This window comes from Nestor notabilis, unplaced genomic scaffold (genome assembly GCF_000696875.1).
Source record: "Nestor notabilis isolate BGI_N333 unplaced genomic scaffold, ASM69687v1 scaffold1539, whole genome shotgun sequence".
Taxonomy (NCBI): domain Eukaryota; kingdom Metazoa; phylum Chordata; class Aves; order Psittaciformes; family Psittacidae; genus Nestor; species Nestor notabilis.
This window is the reverse complement of record NW_009944813.1, coordinates 42,226-50,334: the sequence shown is the minus strand read 5'-3', so window position 1 is coordinate 50,334 and position 8,109 is coordinate 42,226.

The following is an 8,109-nucleotide window of genomic DNA, read 5'->3' as shown; positions in this document are numbered from 1 at the left end:
ATGATTCTTGCATCTAGTAGCAATTAGCTTTTGTAAGTGCCCTAAAACGCGTTACTTGCACAGAGCAGGAACATACTAGATATGTGCCAGAGATGCAAGAACATGCTCATTCTGCACCTAGAGACATATATATGAACAGATGAATATTAACACTCACATTGCACATACCCAACTGAAAAGACAGGATGTTAGATAGGCAGGTATTCGTGACCTAAGTATAAGTTTATAACTACATGACACACTGAACTCCAGCTACCACTGTAACTGCACTATCCAGGAGATGATTACCTCGTGCATTCTCCACAGAAACCACCCTCCAGAAAACTCAAGTTTCTTAAGTTGGAATAAAATTACCCACCAGGACCTTCTCCACCTCAGCTGATAGTCAATAACATCAATGGAGATTGCCACTCAGTGGGAAAAATTCATAGATAGGACCTTCTCCACCTCAGCTGATAGTCAATAGCATCAATGGAGATTGCCATTCAGTGGGAAAAATTCATAGACCAAACAGGACCATAAAAGAATCAACCATTTTGGACTAGTACACATCACTCCTATTTCATTCCCATATTCTGCACTACATATGACCTCCTAAAGATTTAAGCCACCATCCTTTGCCATGTACACAAAAAGATAAGAGGGCAATAAAAAAAAAAAACCAGAGTTTATTTTCCAAGTGCAGACAGGAAAAAAATAACCTGTCATTGTCAGTGCTCATGATGACTGTAAGCAGCGAAAGGGAAATCAACCCCAGATGTAGTTTACAGCTACAGGTTCTAGGCCTACCTGAAGACATGAGGTAGGTTCCAGCTACAGGTTCTTTTGGGATCAACCTTCGACAGTTGTCATCTTGGCTACTTAGGAGATGCTCACTAAGTAGCCCTCTCCAAGAGTAAAGACTTTTTTACTTAATGGCTCTTCAGGTGGGAATCAGAGGAATATCTTAAAACACAGTCAAAAGTGTTTGAAGTGGTCCTTGAATACAAGCAACTAACTGACTGCAAAGCAGGAGCAGACACTGCCTTATTCTCCCTGTAGGGTTTCTACCTGCAGACAGATTTTCCATTAAAAAAAGGCAAGGAAGGCTAGAATAAGTAGGGCAACAAGATTTCCCAATTGGAAATTTCACAGATTTACCAGTGACTCTAAATAGACACTCTGAAAATACTTCCTCCCCAGACCACATCCTTAAAGGGGGGGTGGGGGAGAAAAATCACAACAAAATGACTTTATGGTAACTTATTGAAAAGACCTAAACCCAACTGCTCAATGTCTCTTTTTCAGTCCAATATATTAGAACTCATGTTTCTCATATCCCAGCTTCAGAGGAGAGTTCAGTGTTAATTTCTGCAGACAACATCACACAGCCAAATTGATTTATTTTCATACACTTTCTAGGGTGTTCCCAGCTCTCACTCATATGCCAAAACTTCCATTTTTACTGCCGACTTCCACAGCGAGTTTCAGACTCTTCCGAAATCAAATCCAAGAAAGATAAGACAGAAAATAAGACAAGACTTGGATAAATATCAACATAGGGGACAGCTGTGCAGGAAGATTCATTCTTTCCATCACTCTGAAAATTCTCTCAAGCTCTAAGTAGCTACAGAATCATGGAATTGTTTGTCATGAGACGTAGGCTCAACTTGCCCCCCAGCAAACCAGCCCCATTTAGAATCAGCACCTCTGTTCTGAGAAACAGAAGACTGTTCACAAAGGTCCTGATGTCATACATTAAGTTTTCTGTTTAAGTGTTTAGATGAGTTCTGAAAACAATTCCTGGCACATAAAACCAATAAGCTCAACAGAATCCCTAAACCTAAGCTGTTATTAACATTGTGAAAATTCAACACAGTTATAAACCTTATTTAAAACTAGAATATGTTATAACATCATCCCCCTAACTTCATATTATAAAAACACAAGCAGAGGTGTATTTCTAAATAGAAATCCATATCCATCTTTATCTGATCTCATTACGGTTATTCTCTTCAGCACACAGTGCACAGCACACTATTTTTGTAGCAACAACAAAGGACAATATATATGAGCAAGATGTTATACCATTACTTAATACAGATCTTTTAACTATTTTGGTACCTGTTACCACCTGAAAGTGAAAAATAAAGCACAACTGTGGAAACACATAGCATAGTCACAATCAAACTATCAAAGAACTCAGCTTTATTTTTAAAAACATACATATTAGCAGAAAGGTACTGAAGTGACTGGCACTGTAAATAACATGTTTAATAATATACCAAGTCTCCATTTTAGAAGTACTACTTGGCTTTGATATACTATTTATATTTTTAGGTTTGTGCATACAAACACACTAATGCTACATAAATACAGCATATTTGTGTGTGTGCATATATGACAGAAGCACGTGTACACAAATATCCCTAAAAATCATCATGGCTTTTCAGCACTGCATACCAATGAGAAATTTGAAGAGGGGCTGAAGAGAATACAAAATTCCCTAATACGTTGTCCAGTGCAATGAGCACACTCAAGGTCAAATTCCTCCTCCTTCTCTTCCTCCCTCCACTATTATTCCTGATTTAATGGCCGACTGCTTTAGCTGTAAATTTAAGACCTCAACAACACACAGTGAGCATTTAAAATATAACCTCCTCACAATTACTGCAGCCTCAGCATCGTTCATCAACTCCAGTTACAACAGAATGCTCATTCGATTGCTCATACTGAATTATGTATTTACAGTCTGATTAATAATGCAATACATCAAAAAATCTGAAGTAATCCTATCCATGGACTAGCAGCAGAAGGGTACAGAGAAAACAGTCAATGGAAAAAACTGAACTAGAACTTCAGTATAATTACTGATACTAGTTGCATTACTCCACTGTTTTATTTTGGAGGGGCAGAGGGGGACTTTAACACAGTTAACAGAAGAAATGCCATGAATCACTGCTTTTTACAAGTTATTTATCTAAATATATTTAGAATTAAGCAACGTGTTAAATCTTTTATTGTGTACCTGAATGATATACAGCATTCACCCAGCATTACACAATTTAAACCTACACTAGAATTCTTATGCATAAACATGAATTTAATCGGCCTCCTTTTCCAACCTTCCACATCTCTCTCACAGAAATGTTCCCTTATAGGGAAGAGTCCCGTTATTCTGTTATATTTTACTTGCTTGTGCAACTCAAACCTTTTCCCTCTAAGGTGTACTTTACTGCAACAGCTAGGCAAGCCAGGAGTGAAATATTTGCTTGTGTAACACTTTTCTTGCCTACTACAACCTGACCCCACACACTATTTCCCAATCCACTCCACATTTTGTATTAAAACATCACACAGATTTCTTCACCGTTCCATTTCCATCCTCTTCTCCTAGTATAAAACATACACTTTACTTAAAATGAGGGTGAAAAAAGCACCAAAGTACGGAAATTAAATATGGAAAATCACCAAGCAGACAGCTATTAAAACCAGGAATCTATCCAGCTTTGGCAGGAATCTCAGTCTCACTGCAGTTTCCTACTTGTTTAGCATGTGCTGTGTCACAGCCATTCACTGCAGTGCTGTTTCTTGTGCAAAGGATGCTAAAACATTTGCTTTAAGTGCAACTTCAAAGTTTAAGTAACACTACTAACAAAACCTGAAAGTAACTCCCTGTTTAGGGTTTAGGACACTGTGCAGGGAAGGAGACTTGGATGGTGCCATTGGATTTGTCTAGATCATCTTCCTGCCATGAGACTCTGCCTCCCCAGCTATTCTTTGTCAGGACCAGCGTTCTCAGAGAACTGCTAACCAATGTACCCAAGAATAACAATCCAGGTAGCTTTTCAGATTCATTCTACGCTGACAAGTGAGCCACCTTATCAAAGCTGTATAAGGGCAAGTTTTCTTTAACATGAAGTTTCTCATGTCTTAATATCTGAACTGCTTGATGCAGAAAAAACATCAAACCATGACCGTCAGGCGAAAGACAGCTTCCTTGGCCAGGCTGTGTTAGTAAATTCCAAGTAAACACATCCCATTAACTCTCAAAAAGTCTTCTAATGAGTGAGACTTCTGCAAAGACAATCACATAACATTTAAAACCAACTGAAAGCATTTTCATAAATTCTAGCTTTTGTTTTCCTGCCAGTGTATGCATGAAAAGGGCTTGAAGCATTCCTTACTATTCATATTCTTCACTGGCAGCGATTCCACTAGTGACTACGGTTACTTTCTGCTACTACTGGGCTATTGTTCCATCAGTTAACAAGATGCCACATGAAGAGCTCACTGGTCACTGGAGTGACCTCGACCTCTTCTTGAGTAGAAGTTTAATTCTCCAACCATCCGCTTACCTATACAACAGCCAGCAGCACTGACACACTGCTGACAAAAAGGAGGGAAATCATTGTGGCCTTTGTGATTCATTCCTGAAACAGGCCAGCATGAATGAATTGAAAACATCTCCTGGGGAAATTATCCTTTCACAGTTAAGAAAGCAGGAATATTCCCAGAAGCACCTGTTCGCATTGATTAGGAGTAGTTACCAATCCAGTTCAATCAGTTGAACAGCCATACTACTGAATCAGCCTAAATACACAAAGGGATACTTTTTTAAAAATCTCTAAAATCAAAAGCTAATGAAGATCTTTACCCATGTTATTTGATACCACAATTGATAACAGTGATCGGAGAGCAGCATCAGTGAAATGAGGAAAACACAGACATCGCAAAAGAGGACCTAATACAGTGTCAAGTCTTAAAAACACAATAGGTACAAGGTTCTTCCCGAGAGGTGTGGTTATAAGCATGCTCTATAAATATTTAGTTCTAACTGTATAACAACAAGAACAAAACAGTGTTGCTAACCATCTATAGCCTTCTCTTAACATTTGCACCTATTATGAAACATGTATTCTAAATAACTATTTACTCTTTAGTGCTTTTACTTCATTTAACCTTGTCCTTCAACATATTTGATAAAAACTGACATGCTGCTTTAATTATAGGCTGCTTTGAAAGTTCACTAAAGGTATTTTTCAAGCACGGAGAATAGCAGGACAAAATTCCATTAGTGACCTTTTAGTATTACAAGCACCATTTCCAGATGAGCAGTCAAAGCCAGAGACACATTTAGAACAGTAATGTGTACAAGGTCAAAATAACTTGAACAAATTAAGAATGTGGAGCAAGATTTATCAACATTTTGCCCAAAGTCTTGCCACTTTGGAGCATTCTCTTCTCCAAGTATTACGGTATAGAAATGGTAATGTATTTGTGAAGTTTTTCCAGTCATGATTTTTCCTTGTTCTTTTTCCCATCTCTCCTACATGTAGAAAGATGAAACAAAGTTAAGTCATCTTCTAAGTTATTTGTTCTCATACCAATGAAAGGCATGGCCCTTTTTCCTGAGGCTCAGAGAACTCATTTATTATGGGATCATATTCTCCCGTCTCCCTGGAAACCATTTAAAAATAGTCAATAGCTGTAATGGTCAGGTTAATCTCCTGGCTGTTAATTGCAATGTTTACTTGGAGCTTCAATATTCATGCATCGCATGTATTTTTCAGCTTGGTTTCTCTTCTCACACAGCCCCAGTGTATGCATTTTAGGCATTCTCTAAAGAAAATATTACACTAATCTATGTAGGCAGCAGATAAAAGATTTTCACTCCTGTAGGAGGTTTTGTGTCATTATATGTGTAACAAAGAAAATTAAACAAATCCTTACCTCAAAATTATACTTCATTTAACAGGAATTAAGCTTGTCTGAAAGTACTGCTTGACCATGTGGAATGCTTCCAGTAACCAGGTCTGTAATGCAAGATACAAACAAGTTACTTTCTCACAGTCCGTTAATTCCTAGTTTTAAAGTACCTTCTATCAACACACTGGAAAGGAAGCAATTCAGAAAGTAGTAAGTTCCATTTTCTCTTTGGGAGTCAGCATTTGCATTGCCAAAAAGAATGGTTTCAAGTTCAAGAAAACAAAATTCAATCCAGGCTTCCAAATTACTCACAGTTAAAAGCTTGTAATAAATGAACTAGACTTTTATACAGGTATTTTCAAGTCAATAACAAACCACTTGCAGCACAAATCCAGGTATTAATATAAATTAAACAATCACATTGACTTCTCAAGGATGTCTGTTTTGAAATTAACTGTGCTTTTCTACAGTTACAGTCTCTTCATGGAAGAACTTGGTAGAAAATGGTGCAGCACAAGCCTCTCCAGGAAGCCTCCCTTCGCAGTGAACCCCTGCTGAGAGTCCGATTGCAGAACAGTAAAAATGGAATTAGCAGTACTAGTTTGTTTTTAAAAGATGACAGAAACTTGATTTCAAGGATTTGGTTGTTTCAAGGAGGTTGACTTTGCTGGTTGGGTGGGTTTAGGCTCTGTATTTTGCACTTGGTTTTCTTACTTTCTGTAGGATTCTTAGGACCATTTCTTAGGTTTTACCCTAAACAAAAGCTAATACAGCGTACAGGTTTAATATTCATCTCATAAGGATGGGAAAATCAGTTTGAACACTGAAAAGATTGCAATTTCTCAATTCCTTCCCCAGCCCCCACAGTGCTATGAAATAAACACCTCCTTTTTGTCGATTATTTCAAAGTTTACAAGACTGATCACTTTTTTCTGGCACAGTAACACATTTGGAGAAATAGAGATGGCAAAGATCTTGCTGCTAGCTGTGTATGTTCTGTGTGCGCAGACTAGTTATGGAACGCTTTTATCCCACTTTTAGATCTCTTGGAGCACCCTCTTACTGCAACCAAAAAATTCAGATCAAGTTCTGATCCCCAAAAGCCATCCAAATTTGAACCTAGTTTATGTAACAATCTAGAAGACCAGGAAGTTAAAAGTTGCACACGTACACAGCAGGGAATGCCTCTTGGAAAAAAGCCTACAGCAACAACGGAATTCCTGCACATTTTAACCAACCAAAGCTGGCAAATTGATTCCGATGGAATCAAGTCATCATAGGATGTTTTTTCTTGTTGGTCAGAAAAGTCTTTTTTTTTTTTCCTTTCAGTGGAGTTCTAAGCAACATCAGCTCTCTGCCAACACCACTATTAACTGCACGTTAACAGATTTACTGCAGCCTAGAGTAAATGCAGTTTGCATTAGGACAATCATTTTAGCATCTAACAGATCACCTGCACCTCCATCAAAATCGGCATTGTAGTAGTTTGTTACTTTGAAATTTAGACCCTTAATCAACACTCCTTAAACCTACCAACACCTCCCAAGTCCCAAGTAATGCATAAAGAATGTACAATTAAATTTAACGAAGAGGCATGCCGCCAGCCTGCACCTTGTGGATTTTCTGCTAAAATCTAAGGTCAGGATAAAAGCAAGTTCAGAGTACAGAATGTCTCCACATCTAATGCATTCTCTTGGGCAGCTATACCAGTGTGTAAGGGATTTATCTGCCATGCAAGTATTAGTATTACAGTAACACGCCAAAGTCCTGTTCCGTACAGCCCATAAATTCATCAGCCACCCTACTTCCTGGAAGCCACTACTCACTGCTTCATACTTGCACATATTTTAACATTTTAAGATTTGTTTCAGATGTGATTGTGAAGTATTTCAGTCACTTGCAAAACTGCAACCCTTCTTCATTTTCAGCCCTTTGTTGACAACCACACTGGAAGCCCTTTCAAGTTCTGAAAGCACCAACTACGGCTGGAGCTGGAAGCATCATCACCTCTACTCAGAGCTTTCATCAACTAAGAGTGACACTTACCAGGCTTGTATCAAATGTGAATGTCTGAAAAACATACCACATTCTAGGGGACAAAAACCTGATGTAGGTGAGAACGAAGCAACGATCCCAGTATTGCTTCCTTCTAGTTACACCTCACAAAGGTCCCCAGATAAGTTTTCCAATTCAACACACAATGTTCATTTACCATCACTGTGATTTAAACGATTGGGAAACTGCTCTGACATCTGCTGTTGATGCAGTTCTGCAACAGAGCTGTTGCTTAAAACAAAATAAAAATCAGCTTGTTTTCAAGCTATAAACCAAATATGGTGAAATAGAAATTTATTTTTCTGCAGTTTATCAGGAGGGTCTATCTGCTCATGTAAGCGTTAATGAGAAATGCGACTGGAAATG